Raw genomic sequence first — 14,274 nt, forward strand, 5'->3', positions numbered from 1 at the left:
AGTGACTTGCCTAGCTAAAGGTTAAATATATTTTTGTTTTAGATTTTTTAAATAAATTTGCAACATTTCTCAGTCTCAACGTCAACTGTATACTGTATATGTATTTTTTTAAACTTTTTTTTTTAAACTAGGCCTCACAAGTCCTCAACTGGCAGCTTCCTTAAAAAGGACCCACTAGGATTACTGGCCCTGCCTTCTGCCTTCCTGCATGCTGCCTGCCTAGACATAGTATTGAGCAGACTGATCCTTCAGCACAGAAACCCAGCCTAAAACCCCAAACAGCAAGCAATGCAGGTGTAGAAGCATGGTGGCTAGTTAAAACTCCCTAGAAAGGCCAAAACCTAGGAAAAATCCTAGAGCGGAACAATGCTATGAGGGGTGGCCAGTCCTCTTCTGACTGTGCATGGCCAATATGTTCAAATGTTCATAAATGACCAGCATGGTAAAATAATAATAATCACAGTAGTTGTGCAGCAAGTCAGCACCTCAGGAGTAAATGTCAGTTGGCTTTTCATAGCCGATCATTAAGAGTATCTCTACCACTCCTGCTGTCTCCAGAGAGTTGAAAACAGCAGGTCTGGGACAGGTAGCACGTCTGGTGAACAGGTCAGGATTCCATAGCCGCAGGCAGAACAGTTTAAACTGGAGCAGCAGCACAGCCAGGTGGACTGGGGACAGCAAGGTGTCATCATGTCAGGTAGTCCTGAGGCATGGTCCTAGGGCTCAGGTCCTCCGAGAGAGAGAATGAAAGAGAGAATTAGAGAGAGCATGCTTAAATTCACACAGGACACCGGATAAGACCAGAGAAGTACTCCAGATATGACAAACTGACCCTAGCCCCCAGACACATAAACTACTGCAGCATAAATACTGGAGGCTGAGACAGGAGGGGTTAGGAGACACTGTGGCCCCATCCGATGATACCCCCGGACAGGGCCAAGCAGGAAGGATATAACCCCACCCACTTTGCCAAAGCACAGCCCCCACACCACTAGAGGGATATCTTCAACCAATGATGAAATCATTGTTTCTTGACAAGCCTTTGCTCCTGCTGTAACAAGTAACCCAATGGCCTGACCCCTAACACTGTTTTTTTGCTGCATTATCTTAATAAAGGTGCAGAGGAATGTTTTATCTGAGGGGCGGAGTTGCAACCAGTATGCAAAACAAGTCTGTTGAAAACCAAGTCCATATGGGAGAAGAGCATTATGGGGGAATTATGGGAGCATTATGCCTCCAAATTCCTCGCACTAGTTTAGTTGAGTAAATCTGACTGAAAAGATAAAGGACATAATGAATATTCATGAAAGCTTGTGACAATGATGAATGTTTGAAGGTGTTAAATAGCTAATCCTGCTATGCAAAATCTATTCCTGGCATGCAATCATAGATCAATGCCATTAGGGAATTGTGTACCTACAATATCTTCGTCTTAGGTGACCATTTCCCTGTCATGTGAAATATTCGGTGGTTGTTTTCGAAGCTCACTACGACACTAGAAAGAATAGATAATCATTTGGCTGTGATGTTCTGTCTTCCTCCTGTGATGTTCTGTCTTCCTCCTGTGATGTTCTGTCTTCCTCCTGGTAATCATTAGCACAGAGAGATACTGACTGAATCCAAGGTGTTCGGAATCACACGACATAAACTAATATGATGATTTCGCATTTGTAGAGAGTAGAGACATAGAACTGAGAAGATGAGGACTTCATCTGTTTTTAGTTTTTGTATTGTGCAGAGTACTGCCCACCATGTTGTCACATGGCCAGAGGCAATTTGTTTAGCATAGTTTCATCCCATGTCGTACAAGGAATGCTATGTGGAGAGAGAGCAATCACTCATTTTATTTGAATGCTTTTCACAGCCACTTAGGAGGGGGAAAAAGCACAAAGCCAAAGCAAAAACAATTCCACAGTCATTGAAATAATGTATTTGAAGCTAAACAGTGCCCTATCCGTGCAGTTAAAATGAGAGCTGGGTTGTGAGAGGACTGAAGGCTCCGACTGAGGGCATGAGACGAGGGTATAACAAAAAGGACAGGGAGATGAGAGTGAGAGGGGGATAGAGGATAACAGAGGACAGAGAGTTAGGCAGCCATTCACTACCTTGTCCTTGGCTGCCGTCTCTCTGACCTACACTGATCGGGAGAGACATGGTGGCTGAGAGCAATTTGGTAGTCTAGACAGAGAAGAAGCACCACTCTGTCAGTGACCCCAGCACCTCCCTACAGCATTACAGATCATGCGCACTATTACATGTCCCTGCAGTAGGAGAGAGGGAAGGGGAAGACAGAGGGGAGGCACAGGGCAGCAATGTGTTTTCAGGTGCTGAGTATCTCCCATCCACCAATAAGGGGAACTAGACCGACGGGTCCCTCTCTCTAACACAGGGATGTGCAACTCTCGTCCTCGGGGAGCCTGATTGGTGTCACACTTTTGCCCCAGTCCCAGCTAACACACCTGACTCCAATAATCAACTAATCATGATCTTCAGTTAAAAATGCAATTACTTTAAATCAGCTGTGTTTGCTAGGGATGGGGGGAAAGTGTGACACTAATCATGCCCCAGAGGACTGGAATTACCCAGGCCTGCACAGGTAGAACCAGCATGACTCAGCTCTCTCTGGGACCTAACCCAAATTCACAGCTCAATCTCCAATGTAAAACTGTCAAGGAAACGAGGTCAGAGCCCGTCTCTCGGCACCGCTCTCTGAAACATTTGTGACATTTGGGAGGAAGGAAAAAAAAACAGGCTCTCTGAGAGACTGGCTCTAGATGTAACTCTACAGAAAGCCATCTCAGCTGGTGTCTGGGACCAGGGTTACGTCTCTGCAGACTGAACCACCCGACTCCCAGTCAGATACACCATAACGTCTTTCCTAACAATAACACAACTTATCCCTCAGAACTTTGCAATAATAGCTGTCTCGACTGGCTGACTTTACCCTGACCTCTGGTTGAGACTTCTGAGGGAAGGCGAGAGGGTTAGAATGATTTAAAGGGATACTTTGGGATTTTGGCAATGAGGCCTTTCATCTACATCCCCAGAGTCAGGAGAACTCATGGATACCATTTTTATGTCTCTGTGTCCAGTTCGAAGGAACTTTGACATAGTTTCGTGAGCCAATGCTGTCTAGAGTTAGCTCAATGACTGGAAGTCAAAGGGTATCTGCTAGCATGCTATCCACAAGTTCATCTGACTCTGGGGAAGTTGTTAAAGGGCCTCGTTGCCAAAATAGCATAGTATCCCTTAAATTGTGGGCTTTACTTTCAAATCACAGTGAAATTAGCTTACAAATCATTAGCGCCTTCTTAGCTGCTCGTAACAAGGCCTCGTTACGTTCCGTTTAACTATTCATTCACATTTCATCGTTTTGCAAGGTGAAGACTGCCAGCTACATGGAATGCAATACATGCTGTAGTGATGAGACATCCTGTGTTTTTCTTCAAAGGGCCCCTGTGAGAAAGAGAGGGAGGGGGGTGGGAAGCGAAGGGGAGTGGAGAGAGAGAGAGAGCAACAGAGAGAATACCTGCATAACAGGGTAACTTTTGCATCAGCAAATCTTCTCAGGTTGCCCTGTTTGGTGTGTGTGTGTGTGTGTGTGTGTGTGTGTGTGTGTGTGTGTCTGGGTTCCTCAGTCTCTAGGAATCTTACTCATGTATGTAAAATGTTCCCTCTCTCTCTCTATAGCTGCCCCAGTAGCGATGGTCCACAGAGATGCTAACCAGACATCAGCCAAGCTCTTGCTTATGAGATGGTACCAGGGTGCAACCTCTGCTCACATTGCTTTGGACTCCCCCTTGTGGTTAGAGGGGGGACATGAATATTTAGCACGTGAACCCCTTACAGGGAATGTTCCCTTCCTACATCATACCACCTCCCGCTCTCTCTCTCCATCTCTCGCCAACATCTCCAGCCCCTCCCCCTACTCTGTCACGCTGACTGCTGCATTGTGGGTTTCTGCAGCTTTGAGCTAGCTAGCATGGTGTATCATCTTGGCTGATGCTGAACACACGCACACACGCAAAGCACAAAGACATAGACCATGACAAACACACAATTACAACCCACAAAAGCACAAAACATTCACATAATGCTTTAGGTTAATGCTTTGTGTTCCACATAAGTGATGTGCTTTAGAGTGGCTGTAGGGCAGGGGGTGGGAAGGTCCTCTGCCATAAGACTCTCATTACCACCCCCTCATAAGGATTTCACTCCACATCTTTTCCTCTCCTTGACTCAACAGTACATATGAATCTGATGAATCTGACCATTCTTCCTGCTTCTGAGCAACACAAATAAAGCTCAATATAAAAGTGGCAATTTAATTACACGGAAGAATGCTTGGAATGCTGGGATCTGAGCTTGAGGACCCAGAGGCAAATTCGAGGGAGCTGATTTACACTATGTGAGGGAAGGAGGGCATGGGGCCAGGCAGAGAGAGAGCTAAACAGTTGTGTCATGGGGGGGTTTGACCCTCACCCTGCAGTCAGAGTTGTGTCTCGGTTCTTGTTGAGATTATGGCCCTTTCTATGGCCCCTTAGAATGGACATGGCCAATATCACCGATCTGTTCACAATCAGGTTCTGATTGGCTAATCTCGGTTTCTGATTGGTTCATCCTCGTCGCATCCCTACACTCCTATTAGCCCCAGACTCCTCTGTTTACTCTTGCTCTGTCCTAACTTTATCCCTCTCTCTCCACAGATACGCAAACATCTCTTTCTGACTGTGCATCCACGGCTGTCAGCCTTTTGTCTCCTGTGCCTCCTTCCCTAACCTCGTGGAGCACCAGCCATGTCACTCATCTGTGGAATTCTCTGTGCCCCTCTCATCAACACCTCCTTGTGGAGCTAGCCCTTGGCCAAAACAAGCCCTGACCTCAAAGGCCATCTGCTCTAAGTTAGACAAAGAATTTCCATTTGTTCTCACATTGTCAGAGAGGCTCATCTGGATGCCTTATAGAGAGGGGGAGACCAGTTAAAGGACATTGTTTCCGAAGTGCTCTGAAACAATGCCTGTCGTTCACCTCGGGACATGCCACAAATGATTCCCCCTGGGAGTTCTTTAAATGGCTCGCATTGGTGAGATGTTTTTTAAATTCTTTGTGTTTTGAATGTTGCAGTAAAAAAAGAATAGGTGTTACACAGCGAAACAAGTCTTGTTTTGTGTAAGGAATGGAGGGGGTGAGGAGAGAGGGAGTGAGCGACCCATTTGAGGCACACAGATGGGAGCGTATGAGAGCGGTGCTGTTAGTACTGCTGGTCAGCTTGGCCTTGGCTGTGTGGAGGAGACTGAGCTTCCCCTGTAAGCAGCCTCTCTCCTGCCTACCTGCTGGCCTGGGTCCCCCAGTTGCTCAGGCCTCTTCTGAGTCTCTCTCTCCCTCGCAGGCCTCCGGAAACTTTCCACATAGCAGGTTAGACGCAGCCTTGCTCCCGGGGTCACCGTGTTCGCCCCAAGAGGAGTTGTGGTGTGCACCCCCCGACTGCCTCCGAGCCAGAGCCGCCTTGGAGTTCATAGAAAAATACACAAATTTGTCAGTCACCTTTGAGCTCTTCTGAAAAGGGTAAATGATTTGTATACCAGTGGGTGCTGTTCATTAACATTCGATACACCACTCTGTTTTACTGTGGTTTTTCTTTCAAATGGAGTTCTGAGCCATCGCCGGGAGATCTTTGTGATGGAGGATGAAGTCCATGCCAGAGAGTGGAGACTAGACTGACACCTTGTAATAAACAACTGTCCAGGACATAGCAACAAGCTCTCGATTCAAAAGCTCTCGGTTCAACTCTTTACAGGCAACTGCATGGCCGTAGCCTACAGCAAATAAATCCTTACACGATCGCCAACAGTTATCTACAGTGCCTTGCGAAAGTATTCGGCCCCCTTGAACTTTGCGACCTTTTGCCACATTTCAGGCTTCAAACATAAAGATATAAAACTGTATTTGTTTGTGAAGAATCAACAACAAGTGGGACACAATCATGAAGTGGAACGACATTTATTGGATATTTCAAACTTTTTTAACAAATCAAAAACTGAAAAATTGGGCGTGCAAAATTATTCAGCCCCCTTAAGTTAATACTTTGTAGCGCCACCTTTTGCTGCGATTACAGCTTAAGTCGCTTGGGGTATGTCTCTATCAGTTTTGCACATCGAGAGACTGAAATTTTTTCCCATTCCGCCTTGCAAAACAACTCGAGCTCAATGAGGTTGGATGGAGAGCATTTGTGAACAGCAGTTTTCAGTTCTTTCCACAGATTCTCGATTGGATTCAGGTCTGGACTTTGACTTGGCCATTCAAACACCCGGATATGTTTATTTTTGAACCATTCCATTGTAGATTTTGCTTTATGTTTTTGATCATTGTCTTGTTGGAAGACAAATCTCCGTCCCAGTCTCAGGTCTTTTGCAGACTCCATCAGGTTCATTCTTCCAGAATGGTCCTGTATTTGGCTCCATCCATCTTCCCATCAATTTTAACCATCTTCCCTGTCCCTGCTGTAGAAAAGCAGGCCCAAACCATGATGCTGCCACCACCATGTTTGACAGTGGGTATGGTGTGTTCAGGATGATGAGCTGTGTTGCTTTTACGCCAAACATAACGTTTTGCATTGTTGCCAAAAGGTTCAATTTTGGTTTCATCTGACCAGAGCACCTTCTTCCACATGTTTGGTGTGTCTCCCAGGTGGCTTGTGGCAAACTTTAAACAACACTTTTTATGGATATCTTTAAGAAATGGCTTTCTTCTTGCCACTCTTCCATAAAGGCCAGATTTGTGCAATATACGACTGATTGTTGTCCTATGGACAGAGTCTTCCACCTCAGCTGTAGATCTCTGCAGTTCATCCAGAGTGATCATGGGCCTCTTGGCTGCATCTCTGATCAGTCTTCTCCTTGTATGAGCTGAAAGTTTAGAGGGACGGCCAGGTCTTGGTAGATTTGCAGTGGTCTGATACTCCTTCCATTTCAATATTATCACTTGCACAGTGCTCCTTGGGAAGTTTAAAGCTTGGGAAATCTTTTTGTATCCAAATCCGGCTTTAAACTTCTTCACAACAGTATCTCGGACCTGCCTGGTGTGTTCCTTGTTCTTCATGATGCTCTCTGCGCTTTTAACAGACCTCTGAGACTATCACAGTGCAGGTGCATTTATACGGAGACTTGATTACACACAGGTGGATTGTATTTATCATCATTAGTCATTTAGGTCAACATTGGATCATTCAGAGATCCTCACTGAACTTCTGAAGAGAGTTTGCTGCACTGAAAGTAAAGGGGCTGAATAATTTTGCACGCCCAATTTTTCAGTTTTTGATTTGTTAAAAAAGTTTGAAATATCCAATAAATGTCGTTCCACTTCATGATTGTGTCCCACTCTTTGTTGATTCTTCACAAAAAAATACAGTTTTATATCTTTATGTTTGAAGCCTGAAATATGGCAAAAGGTCGCAAAGTTCAAGGGGGCCGGATACTTTCGCAAGGCACTGTATCACCCGTGCCCAGCCCCCCGCTGTTCGACCGACCATTAGGACGCCTGGCACCGAAACATTCCAGGCATTCCTTTGATGGGCAAACAGCAGGGGGCTTGATGGACTTCACAAAACCTAGATAACTAGATAACAATAAGATAATGTTATGACTCAGGCACGCATACCTGTCTATGAGGGTCGTTATAATATGGTTCCTGAGTTAATGACACGCTAGACACAGACAACACGTCAACACTTGGAACGCCTTACAAAATACTTTTAAACTGGGAGAACTTGTCCCGATTGGTGTTTTTAAATCATTGATGAAGGATTTTGAGGCTGATTCGCTGATCTGTCAATGTTTTTAATTGGCTGTTTTATGATTTTGAAATACTCTTGTGAATTTTTTTATTTTTTTTTACTAGATTACCTGTAGTTGTTGATGTTGTCCGTCCGTAATTGTGTAATGACTTGGTGCTGCCTCTTGGCCAGGACGCTCTTGAAAAAGAGATTTTCAAATCTCAATGAGCCCTTCCTAGTTAAATAAAGGTACAAAAATAAAATCATTTTTAACACTGGCATTTACACATATACATTAAAACATTTACACATATACCGAAATAAACACAGCAGTAGAACACACACACACATACACACACCCCGTTGAGCAGTGCTCCAACCCACACAAACAAATCCCCCATACAAAGCAGGTGAGAGGAGAACTAGTTGTACTGTACTGTGTATATGTTCACCTGTACTTTATGCAGTTCCACAGTATACCATATATACATTACACCAACAGGATCAGGGCCTCTTACACCCTGTCCTGTATATACAGTATGTATACATCAGAGGAGGCTGGTGGGATGCGCTATAGGAGGACGGCTCATTGTAATGGCTGGAATGGAATGTATGTAACGGAGTCAAACGCATTGTTTTTTTAACCCCATTTTCTCCCAAGTTGCTAATTCGCTGCAGCTCCTCAATGGGCTTGGGAGAGGCGAAGGTCGAGACATGCGGCCTTCGAAACATGACCCGCCTAGCTGCCTACTTAACGCACTGCTTGCTTAACCCGGAGGTCATCCACATCAATGTGTCAGAGGAAACACTGTTCAACTGGCTACCGAGGTCAGCTTTTCTATTTTTATTTATTTAACCTTTAACTAGGCAAGTCAGTTAAGAACAAATTCTTATTTTACAATGATGGCCTACCCTGGCCAAATTAGCCCAGCCCGGATGGCGCTGGGCTAATTGTGCGCCGCCCTATGGGACTCCCGATCACAACCCGTTGTTATACAGCCTGGGATCAAACCAGGGTCTGTAGTGACACCTCTAACACTGAGATGTAGTGCCTTAGACCGCTGCTCCACTCGGGAGCTTGCACCCAGCCCGCCACAAGGAGTTGCTAAAGCGAGGTGAGGCAGGGAAAGCCCCCCCGGCCAAACCCTCTCCTAACCCAGATGGCGCTGGGCTAATTGTGTGCCTCTCTATTGGGCTCCCGGTCACGGATCGAACCCCAGGCTGTAGTGGCGCCTTAGACCACTGCGCCACTCGGGGGCCCCTCATTCCATTCAATTGATTCTTATACCTCCTCCCACGGGCCTCCTCCGGTACACATACACCACACCTCTGAGACTGTAACTGCGAGGCCTGGAAATAAATAAATAAATGAACAGTCATTATGTAAGGCGACTGCAAATGGTAGACACAGTCTTACTTTAGAATGAGACGGCTTCGAGGTAACGTGTGGTAGAAAATAAGCTATAGGGTAAACAATCTGTAAACGATAAACAATCTGTAAACGATAGTACTGTTTTACAGGAGTTAAATTGGTTGCAAGTAATTTATGTTTAGAAAATGATAATGTCCAAAACTGTAGTCGCATCTTTTAATATTATTAAAGGCATGTATCTCCTAAAACGTCTCTCTGTGATGTTACATACAGTATAGAACATATCGCAAATGATATAAAATACTAAAGAACCTCACGGACAAGATGTTCTCTCTCGGATAAGATGATCTCTCTCAGATAAGAGGATCTGTGTTCGTCTCCACACTGTGGTTTTGTTTGAGAATAAATGTGATTAAAACTAAAGGAGTCATTCCAGTCATGTGCATAAGACATGTTGGTGGCACCAGGAGGAGATGAGAGAGCCCTGTGGATGGACTGTGTGTGTGTGTAACACGACACCCACCACATGACCTGTGGGACTGAGCCTGTCTGGAAGGCCCCTCTGAGGGTTTGAAGGGGAGGAAGACCTGGGAACTGTCTGAGCTCTAGCTAGACAGACAGACAGAGAGACTGGAAGAGGCAGGAAGAAACCATGTTGCATATGACACAAACTAAGAATCCAAATTTAGTTTGCTGTTGCATCAGTCTGCTGTACTGGAGCCTGCAAATGTACGACACACCACTCACTACGTCACAACTCTCTTTCGATTCAAGGACAACAAGTTAACGCAGAGAGCAGAAATAAATCTGATGTAAGTGAAGGGTGCTCATTTTACGAGACCCCTTAGCAAAACAGAAATGAAGAGAAGTGGATGTTCAGCCAGTCTCTTCCCTTCCTTCCCCAGAGGTCGAGTGGTGAGAGTTAGTGTAGAGTACCTGCATGGGCTGGGCGATGTTGTGTGTTTTTACTGTTTCACTACAGTCTAACGGTCTATCCTCATCACCACATCCTAGTAAGGGGGCAGGTGGACTGGGTGGGGCTCACATGCTTTCCCACAATGTTAAAGGTGCATGAGCCCTGATTTGTCAGGCTAAACTCCTCCTGGGAGAGGGAGGTTAAACTGTGTGTTTCCACCATATAAAGCCTGGGTTACCATGGACAGTGCCTATCTTCATACTCACTTTCAGTATGGGCTCTAACGTACACACTGACGATCTCACCACAACATGTCTGGGAGCTGCAGTATATGCTGAGCGTTGGGGTGAAATACAGCCTCAGAGGCATTAGAACCTTTCTGACGTTGATGGAACTTGTACCTCTTTGTGAATAAACGACACATCCACATCTATCAGTCCACAGAATTCTTTCTGAACTCCCTGAAAGACTCATGTGAGGGTTAACACTTCCAAATCCCCCGCAGTCTTACAGTAAACAAACTGAGAGCTCTACTCAAACAGCCATGTTTTAAATACTGGCCCCAGGGAAGAGAGCACAGCGCTGGAGCCAAGCCAGACAAATATCCAAAATCCCAAGTTATAATAACCGGGGATCAGCAGAACAGAACCCCCCTTCTCTCTCTCTCTCGAATAAAATAATATAGCAAATCATCACTGGCATAGTAGCTTTTCTGCAGAGTCAATGTTTCTGATTCACAGAGAGATTTTTGAATTAACGACCAGACCACAGTAAAGCAGCGGACTCCTCTATTGTCCGGCCTCACCTGTGACGGGAGATAAAGCTGCTCTCAGGATGGGATGCTGGAGCCTTGATAAAGCGTGAATGGAATAGACAGACTGTACAAGGCCAGATGGGTGTGGGTGTACAGTATGTATGTGTGTGAGCGAGGGTGTGTGTGCATAGTGCATGCAAAAAAAAGAGGGTGGGAGGGTGAGTAGGATGGTGAGTGAGCGGGTGGGTGGGTGGCTGTTCGTGTCACCAGAAAGGCAGAGGATGGAACAGAGTCTCAGTCTCAGAGATGCGGCTTCACCCTCCGAATACCTTCTCAACGTTTCACCTCTGAAGGAGGATGAATCTATGGGAAACGTGCCAGAGGTTGTGTCTATTTAATCAGTACAGCTTCATAGGATGTGCATGTGTTCTACAGGAAGCATCAGAGCAGACACAACTCCATTAAAGGGATTCTCTGGTACTTTTGTATACTTTTTAGCCAGAAGTTCTGAAAGTAGCAGTCGTGAGCCAAAAATGGTCACTGAAAATTGCGTAATACGTGCAGATATGCGCACCACGTCATTGCTCTCTATCTCTGCTCTGCTGTAGGTGCATTATGTGCATCTTGCAAGCTGTCACTCATTGGCGAGGGGCTGAAGCTCATTGGTTAAACTCAAATTGCAAGGAGGCTGGCCCACTTGGGGGAAAATGTAGTGGAAATGGCGCAGCATAGCTTCCAGAAAAACAGTTGCTTTCAAACTAGGGTTTCCGTGGCTGAAATAGTAAGATTATAGATGATGCATGTATGAACTAGACATTGACACATCCAGCCCATTAAAAAAGACTTAGTAGTTGCCAAAGTTACGGAGCACGCCTTTATGAACATCACCCCGTAGCGCTCACATCTGTAGTCACGAAATGCTTTGAAAGGCTGGTCATGGTTCACATCAACACCATCATCCCAGACACCCTGGACCCACTCCAATTTGAATACCGCCCCAACAGATCCACCGATGACACAATCTTTATAGCACCCCACACTGCCCTCAGTCACCTGAACAAGAGGAACACCTACGTGAGAATGCTGTTCATTGACTACAGCTCAGCGTTCAACAACCAAATGCCATACAGGACCCTGAGACTGAACACCTTCCTCTACAAATGGATACTGGACTTCCTAACGGGCCACCCCCAGGTGGTGAGAGTAGGCAACAACACATCTGCCACACTGATTCTCAACATGGGGGCCCATCAGGGTTGCGTGCTTGGTCCCCTCCTGTACTCCCTGTTCACCCACGACTGCGTGGCCGCGCACAACTCCAACACCATCATTATGTTTGACACTACTGTGGTAGGCCTGATCACCGATGACAATGCAACAGCCTATAGAGTGGTGGTCAGACACCTGGCAGTGTGGTGCCAGGACAACAACCTCTCCCTTAATGTCAACAAGACAAAGGAACTGATCGTGGACAACAGGAAACAGAGGACCAAGCATGCCCCCATTCACATCGACGGGGCTGTAGTGGAGCGGGTCAAAAGCTTCAAGTTCCTCGGTGTCCACATCATTATGGACCTATTATGGTCCACACACACCAACACAGTTGTGAAGAGGCCACAACAACACCTTTTCCCTCTCAGGAGGTTGAAAAGATTTGGCATGGGCCATCAGATCCTCAAAATTATACAGCTGCACCTTTGAGAGCATCTTGACTGGAGGGCATCACTGCTTGGTATTGCAACTGCTTGGCATCCGACTGCAAGGTGCTACAGAGGGTAATGCATACAGCCCAGTACATCACTGGGGCCGAGCTCCCTGCCTTCCAGGACCTCTATACCAGGCGGTGTCAGAGGAAGGCCCTAAAAATGTTCAAAGACTCTAGCCACCCAAGTCATTGACTGTTCTCTCTGCAAGTGGTACTGATTCACTAGGTCTGGAGCCAACAGGACCCTGAAAAGCTTCGACCCCCAAGCCATAAGACTGCTAAATAGTTAACCAAACAGCTACCTGGACTATCTGCATGGAACCTTTTTCACTAATGTTTTTGACTCATCACATGCTCTGCTGCTACTGTTTATTATGTGTCACTTTACAGTTATATGTGCATATCTACATCAATTTCCATGTACCACTACACATTGATTCGGTACTGGTACCTCTTTCATATATAAGTTATTGTTACTCATTGTGTATTTATTATTACGCGTTTTATTTTTCTGTTATTTCTATATTTTCTTTCTCTCGCATTGTTGGGAAGGGCATTTCACTGTCAAACTACACCTGTTGTTTGCGAAGCATGCGACGAACACCATTTTATTTTAAGGGAACTACTCATAAAATTGGCATTACCTTCATCCTACCACCTGTTTCTACCGCTGATATAATTCCCAGTTCCCACAGTTTCATGGTAGAATGTTTGTTTGGATGGTTAGCCATAGCAGTGATATGGAGTTACAGTCTCTTTAAACTGTAAATCCAGTATATTATTATGCAATGGTCTGTTGAAGATCATAAAACACATTGCCCCAGTCCATTTGTCATCAACTGGGTCACACTGGTCTGACTGGAGTTAAGATTTCTCCAGCCTTTTAGTCTGGATTCCCTTAGTTGGTGTCAGATAAGAAAGCTCTGCGTCTGAGGGAGGGGTTTGGTAGTTTTGTCCTCTGTGTAACTGTGTCCTGAGAGCTATTGCGTACGGTCATCCATATTAATGAACACTAGCTGCTGTCCTGCAGTTATATTCTATCCATGGGGTAGGTGGGAGACATGACTACTGCTCCATTGATGTCCTGTTCCAATAGAACAATCCAAATGAAAAAAATAACACGCGCCATTCGATGAGGACAGTGGAGGGAAAACATGTTACTTTGTTTTAGTCATTTACCTGGCTTTTCCAAATATTTCAATCTCTAAAATCAATTCATTCAATCGATATTAGTATGATGATATGACAGTAGGATAAAACATATTAATCATGTCGTGTTCAAAGGCTATTTGGAACATGAATTGGCGTTTGGCAAGCCAGTACCCTCCGCAAAGGTTTACCATAACGCACAACCCTCAAACAATACTTCTTACATTGCAGTTGCACATTGAGGAAAAATGCCGGAGACGTACACGGCTTCCCTTTGCCACCCATGGTGACAGTAAAGACAGGACGATTAAATCAAGCACACATCATGTCACATTGTTGTGTAACTAAGACCAAATGTTTCACAATGGCACCATCTTGTACATGGATCAGGTCTGTGTTTAATTCTAGTACAGGCTGTCCCAATGCGCCAACCCATCAAGACACAAGCAACTGGCGGGCCCCGACAAAGGCCGCTCAACGAGCATGCAAAAGGCAGTTGAAGCCATCTCTGTGTGTTTGAAATGGTCTCCACCGCCATACGGGCGTGTTGACACAGCTGTGCAGAGCGCTGGACACACCAGCTAGGTTTGACTGATGTTCTCAGCTG

Source organism: Oncorhynchus masou, chromosome 2 (genome assembly GCF_036934945.1).
Source record: "Oncorhynchus masou masou isolate Uvic2021 chromosome 2, UVic_Omas_1.1, whole genome shotgun sequence".
In the NCBI taxonomy this organism is placed as follows: Eukaryota; Metazoa; Chordata; class Actinopteri; order Salmoniformes; family Salmonidae; genus Oncorhynchus; species Oncorhynchus masou.